Below are 17211 nucleotides of genomic sequence, written 5' to 3'. Positions count from 1 at the left end.
TGCCGCGCCCGCGTCCACCGCCTCCCCGCTGGCGCGCCGCCGCCCCGCCGCTGCCGCTTTGCCGCCGCCCGCCATAGCTCGCCGCGCCGCCCGCCGTTGCCGCCCGCCGCCCGGTCGCCGCCATCGCCGCCACCGGCCGCGCCGGCCTCTCCGTCGCCCGGATCCGCCCCGGTCGCGGCCTCCCTCCGGCGGCCGCCCGTCTTCCCCTGGCCAAGGCGCCATTTCCGGCAAGGAGCTACAGTGCAAATCCGGCCGCGCCTCGGGATGTGTGCCCGGAACCCTAGATCTGATCCAGGGTAGTTTTTTTACAAAGTCCCAGAATTTTTACTTCACATGCTCATGTTCGCGGCTCCGTAACTTTGCATCCGTAGCTCCGTTTTGGACATATAGTATATCAAAATGTTCGCCTCGACAATTAAATCATTTCGTCCCATTGCATAATTTTCATTTGAGCTCATCTTGATGCCCGAAATGCTGTTAGAAGAGGGCTTCGTGAGTTAATTGTCAGATCTGCTAGTTCATCTTAGACTTTTGTCATTTTTGCCATGATTAATGTGTGCATGATATGCCTGTGAGTCCTTCATATGTTTTGTTAAGCATTTTGTATTCTTTCCAGAGGTGTAAACCATGCATTTTTAGGATTTGTGTGGTGACTTGTGCAAGCTTGCAAAGTGAGGCACCCGGTGAATCTGTTTTCAGGGATTTGTGTAGTTTTTAGGATTATTTAGTTCATGATGCCATATGTTCAGCTTGTTTCCTAGTGATCCGTGCCTCTTTTGAGGATGATCAGTAAAGGAGTTTTGTTAACCATGTTATTCTCTATCCATCCATGTCTTTGTTTACAATTATGGAGCATCCTAGATTGAGTCAATCGAGCTCTACTTTTGCTTCGTTGTGAATCTGGGCAGATCGTCAACTTGTTTGCGATTTTGCCGATGATATTGTAGTTGATCCGTGCATGCTATGCCATTGTTCTTGCCATATCTAGCTATCATTTTGTGCCTTCTTAATGGATGTATGCTTGCCTTGCCATGACTTGCACCGTGGTGAGTGCATCGAGCTCGTTTACGTGCCTTCGTGAGTTATATTTCAGCATGTCTCAGTTTTCACTAAGTCTGAAAACTGATTGTGTTTTAGCTATGTTCGTGTGCCTGTTAGAATATTTTGTGAACCCTTTTGGCCCCAGGTCACTTTGGGTCTTTTGTTAAGCTTGTTGAGTAGCTCCACGCCATGTTCTTACTTGTTTTAATCAGGTCATGTATCATGTTGTTTTGCTGCTCCGAAGAGGGCTTCGTGATCTGAAATTCCAGACAAGTGTTAATTTCACTAAGTCTGGAATCTGTTTTGCATTTGCATTTTTGCCATGCTTGTTTGAACCTCATAATGGATGACTTGGCCGTAGCTCAGTGCTAGACTTTTGTTAAGAATCTTGTGTACATCCCTGCCATGCATTTTGTTGTCATGTTAGAGTGCTGTAGCATGTTCATCTCATTGCATTTAGATGCCTACTTGCTGTAAAACGCAGACCAGTGTCATTTTTGAAACGCTTGCCATTTCCAAACCGTAACTCCGATTCCGGCGTTCTTCCTATCGTTTTCAAGCGATTTCATCTCATCTTTCCAGTGGCACACTTGGAATTCCAAGTTGAGGCCAGGTTCATGCATTTCCTGTCATATCTTGCATTTTGCATCCCGCATCGCATCCCGCATAGCATGTCATCTTTGCATTGTGTTGTTTGAGTTTGCACGTGGTTGATTGTATCCTTGTTGCTTGTTTGTCTTGTTTGGGTAGAGCCGAGAGACGAGTTCACTAACGAGGAGCCCGTTGAGTTTGCTCTTGAGGATCCAGTCAACTCTGACAACTGTGCAGGCAAGATGATCATACCCTCGAAATCACTACTATCTTTGCTATGCTAGTTTGCTCGCTCTTTGCTATGCCAATGCTACGATGCCTACCTTTTGCTTGTCAGCCTCCCAAATTGCCATGTCAACCTCTAACCCACCATGTCCTAGCAAACCGTTGATTGGCTATGTTACCGCTTTGCTCAGCCCCCCTCTTATAGCGTTGCTTGTTGCAGGTGAAGATTGGAGCCGTTCCTTGTTGGAACATTTATTTACTTGCTGGGATATCATTATATTGCTATGTTATCTTAATGCATCTATATACTTGGTAAAGGGTGGAAGGCTCGGCCTCTCGCCTAGTGTTTTGTTCCACTCTTGCCGCCCTAGTTTCCGTCATATCGGTGTTATGTTCCCGGTTTTTGCGTTCCTTACGCGGTTGGGTTATAATGGGAACCCCTTGACTGTCCGCCTTGAACAAAACTCCTCTAGCAGTGCCCAACCTTGGTTTTACCATTTGCCACCTAGCCTTTCCCTTGGGTTTCGCGGACTCAAGGGTCATCTTATTTTAACCCCCCCGGGCCAGTGCTCCTCTGAGTGCTGGTCCAACCTAGAGCACCGTGCGGGGCCGTCCCTCGGCAACTTGGGTTACGTTGGCTCCCGTACGCTTAGCTTATCCGATGTGCCCTGAGAGCGAGATATGGGCAGCTCCTATCGAGATTTGTCGGCACAGCGGGTGGTGTTGCTGGACTTGTTTTACCATTGTCGGAGTTGTCTTGAATTACCGATATACCGAGTCTGATCGGAACGTCTTGGGAGGAGGTCTATTCCTTCGTTGACCGTGAGAGCTTGTCATGGGCTAAGTTGGGACTCCCCTGCAGGGATTGAACTTTCGAAAGCCGTGCCCGCGGTTATGGGCAGATGGGAATTTGTTAATGTCCGGTTGTAGATAACTTGAACCTTATTTAATTAAAATGAATCAACTGAGTGTGTTACCGTGATGGCCTCTTCTCGGCGGAGTCCGGGAAGTGGACACGGTGTTGGAGTAATGTTTGCGCAGGTTGCTCTCTAGTTTCTCGCTCGCACTTTGCCTCCTCTTCTCGCTTTCTTTTGCGAATAAGTTAGCCACCACATATGCTAGTCGCTTGCTGCAGCTCCACATATAAATTGCCTTACCCTTCCTATAAGCTTAAATAGTCTTGATCGCGAGGGTGCGAGATTGCTGAGTCCCTGTGGCTCACAGATTCCTATTACACCAGATGCAGGTCCAGGTGATTTCGCTCCAGGTGACGAGTACGAGCTCAAGTGGGAGTTCGACGAGGACTCTCAGCGATACTACGTGTCTTTTCCTGATGATCAATAGTGGTGCCCAGTTGGGGGTGATTGGGATCGTTGTCGCATGTTGGGTTTTCTTCTATTTTGGCGCCGTAGTCGGGCCATGAGTGTTTTGGATGATGTAATGTTATTTATGTACTTGATTGACGTGGCGAGTGTAAGCCAACTATGTTATCTCCCCTTTATTATTCATATTACACGGGATGTTGTGAAGATTGCCTAACTTGCGACATATGCCTTCAATGCGATTATGTCTCTAAGTCGTGCCTCGACACGTGGGAGCTATAGTCGCATCGGGGTGTTACAGGTTGGTTCGGGCTGCTTCATCCCACAATACCGTTGAAGCAAGATAAGACTAGTAGCAGCAAGAAAGTTGACAACATCAACGCCCACAACAAATTGTGTTCTACTCGTGCAAGAGAACTACGCATAGACCTAGCTCATGATGCCACTGTTGGGGAACGTTGCAGAAAACAAAAAATTTCCTACGGTTTCACCAAGATCCATCTATGAGTGCATCTAGCAACGAGTGATCGGATTGCATCTACATACCTTTGTATATCACGCGCGGAAGCGTTCAAAGAACGGGGATGAGGAAGTCGTACTCGACGTGATCCAAATCACCGGAGATCCTAGCGCCGAACGGACGGCACCTCCGCATTCAACACACGTACGGTCAGCGTAACGTCTCCTCCTTCTTGATCCAGCAAGGGGGAAGGAGAGGTTGAGGAAGATGGCTCCAGCAGCAGCACGACGGCGTGGTGATGATGGAGCTGCAGTACTCCGGCAGGGCTTCGCCAAGCTCTATGGAGGAGGAGGATGTGTTGGAGAGGGAGAGGGAGGCACCAAAGGCCAAGGTGAGAAGTCCTCCATCCCCCCCCACTATATATAGGGGGGCCTAGGGGGGGGGGCGCCGGCCCTAGGATATGCAATCTCCTAAGGGGGGCGGCGGCCAAGGGGTGGGGGGGCTTGCCCCCCAAGCAAGGGGCGCCCCCTTTAGGGTTTCCCCCACCCTAGGCGCATGGGCCCTAGGGGAAGTGGCGCCCCATCCCACTTTGGGCTGGATCCCTTCCCACTTCAGCCCATGGGGCCCTCCGGGATAGGTGGCCCCACCCGGTGGACCCCCGGGACCCTTCCGGTGGTCCCACTATAATACCGGTGACCCCGAAACTTGTCCCGACGGCCGAAATAGCACTTCCTATATATAATTCTTTACCTCCGGACCATTCTGGAGCTCCTCATGACGTCCGGGATCTCATCCGGGACTCCGAACAACATTCGGGTTACTGCATATACATATCCCTACAACCCTAGCGTCACCGAACCTTAAGTGTGTAGACCCTACGGGTTCGGGAGACATGTAGACATGACCGAGATCGCTCTCCGGTCAATAACCAACAGCGGGATCTGGATACCCATGTTGGCTCCCACATGCTCCTCGATGATCTCATCGGATGAACCACGATGTCGAGGATTCAAGCAATCCCGTATACAATTCCCTTCATTAGTCGGTATGTTACTTGCCCGAGATTCGATCGTCGGTATCCCAATACCTCGTTCAATCTCGTTACTGGCAAGTCACTTTACTCGTACCGTAATGCATGATCCCGTGACTAGACACTTGGTCACTTTGAGCTCATTATGATGATGCATTACCGAGTGGGCCCAGTGATACCTCTCCATCACACGGAGTGACAAATCCCAGTCTTGATCCGTGTCAACCCAACAGACACTTTCGGAGATACCCGTAGTATACCTTTATAGTCACCCAGTTACGTTGTGACGTTTGGTACACCCAAAGCACTCCTACGGTATCCGGGAGTTACACGATCTCATGGTCTAAGGAAAAGATACTTGACATTGGAAAACTCTAGCAAACGAACTATACGATCTTGTGCTATGTTTAGGATTGGGTCTTGTCCATCACATCATTCTCCTAATGATATAATCTCGTTATCAATGACATCCAATGTCCATACTCAGGAAACCATGACTATCTGTTGATCAACGAGCTAGTCACCTAGAGGCTTACTAGGGACATGTTGGTGTCTATTATTCACACATGTATTACGATTTCCGGATAACACAATCATAGCATGAATAAAGACAATTATCATGAATAAGGAAATATAATAATAATGCTTTTATTATTGCCTCTAGGGCATATTTCCAACAATAAGAACCAAGCTCATGAGAATTACCTAACCCACATAACATAGACAACACATAGTATGGGTTAGTACACAAAGCACAATTGATAAATTCTTACCATACCACAAGATCTCATGTGGCGTATGATATGCGCTTGTGTGTTGACCATCTTAGAGGTTAATCTGTGATCTTCATCTTGGTCAACATTTATCTTCGGTCCATGATTACTATTGATGTCTTTAAGGCCCTATTGATATCTTTACTATGCTTCATTTCTTCAAGACATAATAACCAATATATCAATTCACCATGACCATATCAAGTTTCTACTTGAATATCATATTGGACATCATTTGCTCGTTCTCATGCTCCAACATAGTATCTTGAGAGGCACAATGAATTCTTCACTTGAATTACTTGCTTCAAGACATAATAATCCATGACTCAACATATGATCTCATAATGATCCTATCTTCAAGCATATGTAGAATTCTTCTCTTTAATCATTCTCTCAATATCTTGATCCATTATGGTTCAACCCATAAGCCTTGCTGCATGCACACCAATATGTATATGGCATTCATTTAGAATCCATTCTACCTCCTTCTTGCATCACCATGGAACAAACATCCTTCAGTTCATCCAATATTCTTCATGCATTGGAAATGGAACTTTCCTTCAAATGTATAACTCAATGCAAACATTAGTCCATTAGGATTGTCATCAATTACCAAAACCACACATGGGGACTACATCTACTTTCAATCTCTCCCATTTTGGTAATTGATGAAAATCTCAACAAGAGGGTTTATATAATGAATTTTAAACCAACATGCAATTTATTCGAGGATAAACTGTATACTTGAGATGGTTGTACTATCATCAAGACACTACACAAGCATTTGATGATAGTACACCCATAGTATATAGAGCAAACTCCCCCACAATATATGCATGTGTGAATGAACTTTGAATGTCTTTGCATATATTGGTTGACATAAACTAGGATAAGATTTCTCTATATACAATACACATCCATGCAACAAGAATATATAACAAGGGTAGGTATGCATGAGTGACAACAAGCACCACAAAATACTTATCTTAAACCCTCTAAACTTCTCCCCCATTGGCAACAAATGCCAAAATGGATGAAACAATCTAGAAGACTAATATAGTTTGAGTTCCTCCTTAATGTGTTCATATCGCGAAAATGTGAGTGAAATCAAATGCACATATTCAATGATGAAAAATTTGAGGAGCTCAACCCATATATAGGATCTAGAATGCAACAAGATAGTATGATATGAAAATAATATTAAACATGGGAGGAAAACATTCAAAAGATCCAAAGAACATATTTTGGACAAGATAAAATAGGATTATCCAATGTGATCATCATGTGAAGTATGGGTCCAAAACACATCCAAAACACATGAGTGTGCAAGGATATATGCAATGCATACGAGCACTTACGACACAACCTCTTACCGAAGCCACTATACGAATAAAAGGAACACACAAAGTGCCCGACGAGGAATAAATGATATCAAGGAAATATATGAACTTTCTTATGTATAAAAATTTCTAAGTGGCCAATAATAATCATGATATGTATCCACAAAGAAACCCGTATACACAAAAAGGTTGTAATTGATAAGAACAAGATATCCACAGGTGAATCCACTATTATAGAACTTTGAGCCTAGCATAATAGCAAGGAACATGGCACAAAGCACATGGCACAAATTAATCTCATCTGCATAACACAAAGTGACGCAAGCAATCAAAAGATCTGACGAGCCAGAAGGATAAAAGAATATTATGATTTGAGCAAATTGGTGTTCTAATGAAAATAGAAAAGCTCCCCATGATTTGTGCACTATTTAGATTTTTTTATTTGGATACAAGTGCACAACATAGGATCATCACTCCCTCAAAATCAATAGGAACACAAAACAATTGCAAGCAAGCATAGATAAGAAAAGAAGCCTAACAATTGCAACAAAGATATGGTTGAGCAACATGTAAATGAGGCAACCTAATAATAGGCACAACCAAAACGATGTGAGTGAGTCATGTCAAAGCACTTGAGAAGACTAATATAAGGATGAGAATTAAGCAACAACATAGTCTTGAGTAAATGAGATACAAGGTGCCAGACATGTCCTTCCCACACACACAAATTTAAGCAGGTCACACACACACATCAAGCAAATGGGTTCACAAGCTCACTAATAGAAAATTAAAAATCAAAGCTTGTGACAACCCACAGTGAAGATAGGAAATAATAGGCTTGTCAAGACAAGCACGAGGACAACAAACTTCACCAAACATGAGTGCACTAAGATGCAAAGTAGTAAGACACACACTCATACAATGAATGCTTCCACGGATCCACCAAAGATATAAAAAGAGAATGAAATGGTGGACATGAAAGAATAGGGATATCAACTAGAGATGTAACTTCTCTCACGTGTATAAGATTCTAGGTAGATGACAATCATGGTGATATATATCCACAAAGAAGGATGTACACATGAAATAGTTACAAAAGGAAGGAATAAGATATCCAAACAGGAGTCATAAAATATATCAATGAGATATTTGCTTGAAAGCATAACACATGGCTTAATATTATCTTATTGTATACTATTGAACTCCAAACACACAACCATCAAAGACATCACAACTAGAAACAAGAGATCATTATTGGGATGCTTTGAGAAAGGAAACAAGTATCACAGGAACGAGTCAAGAAATTCATGCCATGATGCAACCTACACAAGGTCGATCCCATTTCTATATATATATATATATGCATGAAGTAAATACTTGTTACCGAGATAGCATTGGTATGAAGTCGTAGATCAATAAAATTTCCAAGCTTGGATCTAACTTCCTCATAGTGCCACCATCTTCATGAATAAGCCAAGAACCCAATGCTTCTCAAATGTACCTAAAACATTTGAAGTACAATATGGTCCCCAAACTTATTGGGTCCGAAGTAGTTAGCATAACTACAACACATAGGGTAAAACCACTTAAGCATGTGCATATCATATGAATTTGAATTTCATGCACATCTTAGCTATTAAGAATTTGATGGATTTACCATATATATATGGGATCAAATAAAGCAAACAAAGCATGCGAATTTACACATAGTAACTACGCATGCACATGCCTACCAAAATCCAGGGAGATACAAAATGGACAAATGAACACATAACCATTAATACTTCCAATAACATCACTAGTCATTCATGTTGTCCAAAATAAATCAAAGTGACAAATCAACATATGATAGCACACAAAGTTCAACATATGAACCAAGGAAAACCAATGAGCATATAAGATATGCATTGCACACATACTCATAGGAATATATCACTCAAGTAGATATAGGATACTATAAACAATGAGATAACAAACTCCCATAACTCCATACAAACCAATAAGATGAACTCGAGCAAAATGGTATTTTGAGTTATCATTTGGCGTAGAAACCACATAAGTACATGATCATCTATACTAACACAAGCATAACATGAGAGTATAGAAATAAACACAATGCTTGGATAGTATATTATTAACATTACAATTATATAGATCAACATGCAAAGCAACAATTGGAATAGCTTTAATGAAATGATTTTCCAAATATGATTGTGAAGATAGCCATGGGCAAAACCGCACAAGAATGCCATATGTAAACAAGGCATGGCATGCCACAGAGATATAAGATAATCTCAAATATATTCTAAGTGGCATCCCATAATTGTTCACATTTAACAAGGATTGTGATATGCACAAAGCATATCACTCCCCATAATGTGGTGATCCATTAATATCTCAAAAGAGCCCAATAAGATGCAACTAAAATGCAATGAAGGCTCGAGACTACACACACAAATATATGATGTGTATTGCAACCTACACATGCTAGATAACACAAATCAAGCATATTAGGAGACACAACATATACAAACACATGCTAGGTACAAAACCTAAGGATGCATGGGGCTAGTAACTTTCAACGTAGACAATATAAATACAAGTTACCGCCATGAGGAGCATTGGAATGACAAATATGATGATAATTCACTTGACTTGGTTTGAACCATAATGAATGGTGAGAATAATTTTTCTTCATGAACTAGCCAAGTATCCAATGCCCTCCACACACCCATTGATCAATTTTGAGCTCGATGGTCCCCAACCACGTTGGGTCCTAAGAAGTTAGTAACAATAGGCTTGGCAACCCAAATGTTCTTATCCACTTTGGGCACCAACATACTTGGAAAACATATTACCATCAATATCCTTCCTAAGTGAATAATGATCACTGATAATTGGAGGCTTAGAGATGTTACCGTTGGATAGTGGTCGTTCTTCAACTTGAGGTTGAGCTTGAGGTCGCTTCCAATGTAGCTTCCCATTATAAGCCCTTTTCTTCAATGGACAGGATCTCACATGATGTCCAGCCTTTGTGCACTTAAAGCAAGAAATGTTGGACTCGTTCTTGGCTTGGTCTTTCCCCCTTTTCTTGTTCATGGATTTCTTCTTGTTGGAGTGAAAACTATGTCCATCATCACAATTTTCCAAGTCTTTCTTCAAACTAGTGACTTGGGACTTGAGGTCATTAATTTCATCTACATGGTTAGTTTCAAGACTAGAAACAAGAGGACTAGTGGAAGTATAAACTTCATGGTTAGAGAAACAAGACAAGATGAGCAATTCATCATGAGGTGTATCAATATCATGTAGAGAGGAATTGCAAGGACTAACACATGGCAATAAGGCATTTTGAGTAGAAGATGTGCTAATATCCACATGAGACTCACACTATTTTACCTTGGTGAACATAGCCTCATGAGCTAACTTTAGCCCATCATGAGAGATTAGAAGATCCTCATGAGTGCCCGAGAGCTTTTCATAACTTTCTTCCAATTTCCTATAATTGCTAGTTAGCAAATCAAGTTGAGTCCTTAGCTCAACAGTTTCTTTCAACATCGATGCTTCACACAAGATAGAGTTAGTAGCACAAGCATCATTATCAATATGAGAGGAGCATGTAGAAACTAGAGACTCCACATGAGTAGCTTGAAGTTCCTCATGGGACTTAGAGAGTTTGGTGATCTCTCCTTTGACATTCTTCAAGCCAAGGTCAAGGTGCTCAAAATCCTCTTTAAGTTTAGAATGAGTAACTTCAATCTCTTCTTTTAAAGACCTCAAGTCACTAAGACATTGATGAGCCTTAGCAAGTTCATGTTTAAGTTGTTCACTTTTTGCTTGCTCGTTTAGAAATAAGTCATTACGTTTTTTAAAGCAAGCAAGAACATCTTGGAACCTTTTATAAGTGTTATTTTAGCTCTATGAAGAGTTTTCCCAATCTCATAGAGATTTTGAGTCAAGTCATCATCATCATCCTCATTACAACTATCATCATTATCACTAAGAGAAGATGATACCTCATCATTACCTCTTGCCATGAGGCACATCTGAACAAAGGGGGTTGATGATGATTCTTTTGGAGAAGAGGGTTCTTCATCAATGAAGCATGCCTCATCTTTCTTGATTTCCTCTACATGGTTAGTCGTAGAACAATTAGAGGAAACCAAGTCATTTCTATCATGGCAACATGGGAGATCAAGCATATCATCACAAATGAGCTTAACACCATCATCACAAGATATTTTTTCACTCACCATGTCATTACCTTGTGGCACGCCACATGTTGGTGAAGTGGAAGATATTGAAGTGTCCAAGTAATTGGAGGTGGAAGCAATAGAGAGTTACTCATGATTTAAAAATCTGGATAACTCCTCCATTAACTCCCCAAAAAAAATATTGTCTTCATCAATATTGGACCCACCATATATATCTTCAAGTTTGGTCCAAGTCTCATGAGCCGACTTGCAAGTCGTGACTGCCTTAAACACTTCAAAGGTTAAAGCTTGATGAATGACAAGAGAAGTATCACAATCAAGATACATATCCTCAATAGATGGAGAATGTCCATCCTTAGCAATAGAAATTCCTATAAGAACAATTCGCAAAGCATTTGGACCCATGTCCCGAAAGTGAAAAAGCATGTGAATTCTCCATAGGTGATAATTTGTGCCATCCAAATAATAAGTGTTGTTGTGCACTAGTTCACTAGCCGACATCGTTACTCTCTAGGCGGTGAAGCCTAATAAGGAGAGACCGGGCTCTGATACCAATTGAAAGGACCACGATGTCGCCTAGAGGGGGGGGGGTGAATAGGCATTTTAAAAACTTCTACAGATTTGGCTTAATCCTAATGCGGAAATAAACTAAGAGGATACTTTTCAACCACAAATCCTAAATACACTAGCCTCAACTAAGTGCACCAACAACTTATTAGAAATAAGATGAGCACAACAAGGATACTAACAAGAACAAGTAAGTTACACAAACTTACTTGATCAATATCACAAGATATGAAAGTGTATGACACAAGTTAGCAATTCATACTAATGACAAGATATATCAACGGTAACAAGTATGAATCGTGGGATATAAAGTGTAGGCCTAAATAATCTTTACAAGGAAATAGCCAACACAATATAACGAGGACAACAATATATAGTGAATGCAAGGTCAAGAGACCAAAGTAAATCACAAGTAGTGGCTAGGGTTAGAAATAACCGAAGACACGGAGATGAGGATGTATCCCGATGTTCACTTCCTTGGAGGGAAGCTAGTCACCGTTAGAGAGGTGGATGTTACCATGAAGGCACACCAACGCCGCAAAGGCTCACCCTATTCTCCCTTTGAGACAACACCACGAAGGCGTTTCTCAACCACTAGTGGTAGACCTTGAGGCGGCCTCCAAACCTTCACAAACTTTCTGGGGGCAAATCTTAAGTTGATTCCTCACTGGAGCACTCCTACCACCTAGGTGTCTCCAACCTCCAAGAGTAACAAGATCAAGGGGGAAATTCTCAAGACTTGCTCAAATCACGAATTCCTTTGGTCACAAGAGGGAGAGGGAGTGGATCTATCACTTGATTGGAAAATCTCTCAAGAACTCTCACGAATCTCTCCGGGATCTAAGATTTGGTGTAGGAGAAGTGAGAGGTAGCCTTTTTGTGTTCTAGGGTTCATATGAATCTGTTGCTCAACCCTCTACCGGATTGGTAGAGGGGTATATATATAGTAAGCCTAGAAAACTAGCCGTTTGTGAGTAAGTGGCTGTGTTGGGCCGGACATCCGGGCAAGGGCCGGACATCCGGCAGCTGAGTAAAGCGCACACACGCATGTGAAAAACAGAGGCCGGAGTACAGGCCCCAGACATCTGCCAAAATTGGGGCCCCGGACCTCCGGGCAAGTGCCGGACATCTGGCGGGCACAACCAACATTTGAAAACAAGTTCTAGAATTTACGGGTGTAACAGCCTGGTTTTTGGCCCTTTTCTTTTTCTTTTTGAATTATTGGTTTTTGCTCTGTTTTTCTTTTTGGAGTGGTTCTGTGGCCTTGTCACCTGGGAAATCATCTTCATTTCCTCTCTCAGGTGGCTCATCATCCTAAAAACTTTGCCAAGATCATGTCACTCTAGTGCTTGACCAAACCCTAATTTCTTTTTCTCAGGAACATTCCTTTTCCTATTAAAGGAATAACCCTATCTGCCCTAGGTTGTGAAGTAACCTATATTTTTGTCCATCCAAAAATCCCCAAATAATTCTTATAAATTGTTTGGGTCATATATTCCTAAAATATGGCAAAATATTTCATTGGCCATAATTCTCATCATGCTTAATAAATTCATTTCCTATTCTGTCCTTAATGGCACATTGTGAATCAAGTGCTATCTATCTTTGCCCATTTGACCCCGAACTTTTTGGACATCTTCTCCTTTCCAAATAATTTCCCTGTGCCCAAATTAAACTTTATTTGCTTAGCCAAACTTCCTCAGTGATTTTTCAAAGTTCCTATCTGAGGGAAGCCTTTGTGAAGGAAGTGCTAGCTAGGGTTATCCAAATGAGTTAAAATTTTGCACACTCCTTAATGTGTTCATATATTTACACTCCTCCAAGTTGCAACTCCATCCCTTGAACTATGTGAGCACAGTATCAAATCTTTGATTCTGTCAATATTTTCAGGTTGTGAAGCAAGTATATTTTATATTGCTTCATTTTGCCTGAAAATTTACCAGATCATTATCCTACACAAATAACTTCTCTCCACCAAATTTGGCACCATTTTATCAAGCTAATATTTCTCTAGAATTATTGCAAGATTCTGGTCAGTGAAGATAGCTATGAAGGAAGTACCATTTTGGTGTATACAATTGGTATGAGATTTTTACAGCTTCTTACTATGACCAAATCACTAAGCCTTGCCAAATTTGAGCTCAATTTGACACTCCATGTGAGTGCACCTTCCTGATCTTTATTCTGGACTAAATATGCACTTGTGAAGCAACTATGGTGCATCTTGGTCCTAATCTTCTCAAAGTTACCAGGGTGAAAGTCCTTCTTTACCTAAACCTCGCAGACAACTCCTTTGCTCCCAATCATCTTCCTGTTGATCACCAGTGCTCACCCAAGTTTACTGCAGTAAACTTCATAGGGTGATTACCATTTAACCATAGCAGTTTTCACCGAACTACAACCGTAGTTGAGACCTACCCTGGAAGAACTTACCCATAGACAACAAGTTCCAGCCCATCGCCCCTGCTACATGCCAGCACACGCGGTGACCACATTAATGGCATCATTGTGCGCACGTTCTATGCAAAGTGGCCCCGTCCAGGGCACCATTTCTGCTTCATCCGCTCCCCTCTCGTCATCTTCGCGCGCGTGAGCGTGTCCCCTGGCTTCACCTCATCATCGCCATTCCCCTGGACCCCTCTCCCCCTCCGTATGCTTCCTCACCGACGCTCACCGCCGAACGCCCACGAGAGCACAGTGCATCGACCTCGTCTTCCTCCTCGTCCCTTCCTCCCCGTGCTCCGTTGGCCTCCTCTACCTCGTGAGACACTCCAGTGCTCCTCCCCTGTCGTCTACCAGCGAGCTCGGGTGCGTGCACACACGTCCGCGGTGTCGGCCACGCGTCTGTGGTGACGCCAGCGCAGCAGCCCCTCCCCTGCCTATATAAGCCCACCCGAGGCCTCTCGACCTCACCATCGCCTTTGCCTCACTCCACTACCCCTCCCAAACCTCTTCCCCGAGCACCGGAGCCTCTCTGCTCGTCCTCTGTCCTCCATGGCCACCGCCCCCTCCGGCCTAAATCCGAGCAAGCTCTCTCCCTCCGTTCTATCACCACCAGAGGCCTCCTCATCCACCCTAGATCCACCCCAGTGCCCCATTCCTTCTCTGCTGGCCTCAGGCCACGAGTTCCCCCGGAGCCGGAGAAGCCCCGTCCGCCGCGACCATGGTACCGCCCTGCCCGATGCTCCTTGACATTCGGGTGGTGGAGGGACGGGTCCGCCTCGCCGTCCTGAGCACTCCTGCAGTCCAAGCTCTGCCGGAGGTGGCCCGAGTGGCCGGAACGAGCGCCGACGCCGGTGGCCTCTCCTCTACTCTGCATACGGCGTCGGGGGAGAAGAAGGAGAAGGCCAGGAGGAGAGAGAAGAGGCAGCGGGCCCCGCTCGTCAGCGAGACCAAGGCCCGGTCCCGCCACCGCTGACGTGGATAAGTGGAGACGTACTCCTGGCGAGTATGCTTTCCCTTATCGAAAGCGTATTCCGCTCCTTATTCGGTCCAGAATGCGCTTTCCTCTCTAGAAAGCGTATTTCTGAGAAAGGCGCGTTCTGTTTTTCCAGCTAAGGGCCTGTTTGTGATGATTTCTTGACAATTAGGTCTCTGGCAGAAAAACATTCATATCTTTTTACCCATAGCTCCAAATCAGGTGATTCCAAAGCCCACTTCTTCGTTTCGTCGAGCCGGTTCCGATGGAATCATTTTCACAATGTTTTGAAATTCTAAAAATGACCATTATGCCCTTGCCCTTATTCAGCCCCCTCCGAGAGAGAAAGATTTCCGGCGATTCTTTCTGCGAGCTTCTCGCACTTCTTCTCGGTGATTTCTTCCACCCCAGGTAAGCCACACCCTCCATTTGCATGATTGCAATGTAGTGACATGGTTTATTTATTTGAACTTGATTAAAATATTACATTAGCTAAGTATGATTTGTTCATGGCATTTCTCAGAGTATTGTTTTGATCTTGATATTGCCATGATATTGCTTGGAGTTCTAGGACTTATGTTTTGATGATTATGTGGATGACATGTGCCTTTGGATTCTTAGTGTCTATTATGATTATTTTCATGATGGTATCTGGTATTATTTTGGAGTATTACTTTGGATATCATGTTGCCTTTGGATTCTTAGTGGCTATTATGATTATTTTCATGATGGTATATGGTATTATTTTGGAGTATTACTTTGGATATCATGTTGCCTTTGGATTATTAGTGGCTAGTGTTATTCTCATCATGATGCTAGATAATATTATGTTTTGGAGTATGAGGTTGGAGATGATGCTTGCATATGGATCATAGCTGGATAGTTAGTTCTTGACATTTGAGTAGTAATATTGTCATTCTTGGATTCATCCTTATAGTAGTGTTACAATATCCTCGGAGTATCTTGGTATGATGTTATGATGCTTGGATTATTTGTTGGGTATGCTATGACTTGGATTATAGGTTGATAGATGATATCGGAGTATCAGTGATTACAGATATATTTTTGGGGATAAATTCCGTCATTAAGTTGGTCAGGTGCCACTGAACCGGGCTTTTCCAGTGCAACCACGCTTACCTTTATGGGAAGGTCCTAACTAGGTCTATTGTCGTGCATCTCGCCGGTGCCTCCAACGAGGGAAGGTTATGGGCGTGCGCTACCCTGATCAAGTAGGTGGACATAAGCCTTGTGTGCCCGTTGTTGTTGTTGTACCCAAGTTGTCCCTGTTTGGGATGGTTTATGTTTAGCCACGACGGTGGCCATTGGTGCCTTTGGTAGGCACTGGGCCACCCAGGACTTAGCCCAAAGGGGAGTTGGTCGGAGTGGCCGGGAGAGTGTCATGGCAGTAGATCGGTTTTGTCGGAACGCCGTTGGTCCACCCGAATGGGAGTGCGAGGCCATGGGTTCCATGGTGTGGGTAAAGTGCGCTACCTTTGCAGAGTGAGTTTGTTTAAACTATCGATAGCCGCGTCCTCGGTCATAGGCATGGGTTCGTACTAGGTCACACCGTTCAATCAGCACTCACATGATGGAATGACTTATAGGTGATTTATATGTTGATATTTTGAGCAGTACAGATTGGCAAGATGTTGACGATGATGTTGGAGACCAAGTGTTGGTCATGGTAGTGATCGCCGGAAAGATCACCGTTTGAGACCAAGTGATGGTCATGGTAGTGATCGCCGGAAAGATCACCGTTTGGGACCAAGTGTTGGTCATGGTTGTGATCGCCGGAAAGATCACGTTTGGTTTTGATCATGAGGTGATCGAGATGGTATATTGCTTGGCCGGTTAGCCAAGGGAGATATGGTTATGGAGATCTGAGATGGTGATTCATTAGTATTGTATCAGTTTCATACCATGCTTAGTAGTTGTTTCATCATGGTAGTTGTTAATTAATTAATTAATCTGTTAATGCTATGTTATTGTCTTTCCTTGATGTTTATGGTTGTTGTGAGCTTGCAAGTACATTCAATGTACTGACCTGGTGTGTCATGCCAGATTGCAGGTGATGCCATGATTGCTTGCTTGCTTGTCGAGGCTGCCGTGTGTGCGCGCTAGATCGTGTCCCAACCAGAGTCCCTGCGCAGTGGAGTTCACCACCTTCGTCATTGTTCTGCTGCTAGAAGTATTCCGCTGCTTCGAGTTGTTCCGCTGCTAGCATAGAGCA

This window comes from Triticum dicoccoides, chromosome 2A (genome assembly GCF_002162155.2).
Source record: "Triticum dicoccoides isolate Atlit2015 ecotype Zavitan chromosome 2A, WEW_v2.0, whole genome shotgun sequence".
Taxonomy (NCBI): Eukaryota; Viridiplantae; Streptophyta; class Magnoliopsida; order Poales; family Poaceae; genus Triticum; species Triticum dicoccoides.
The sequence above is the reverse complement of the archived record's forward strand: the minus strand, read 5'-3'. Positions refer to the sequence as shown.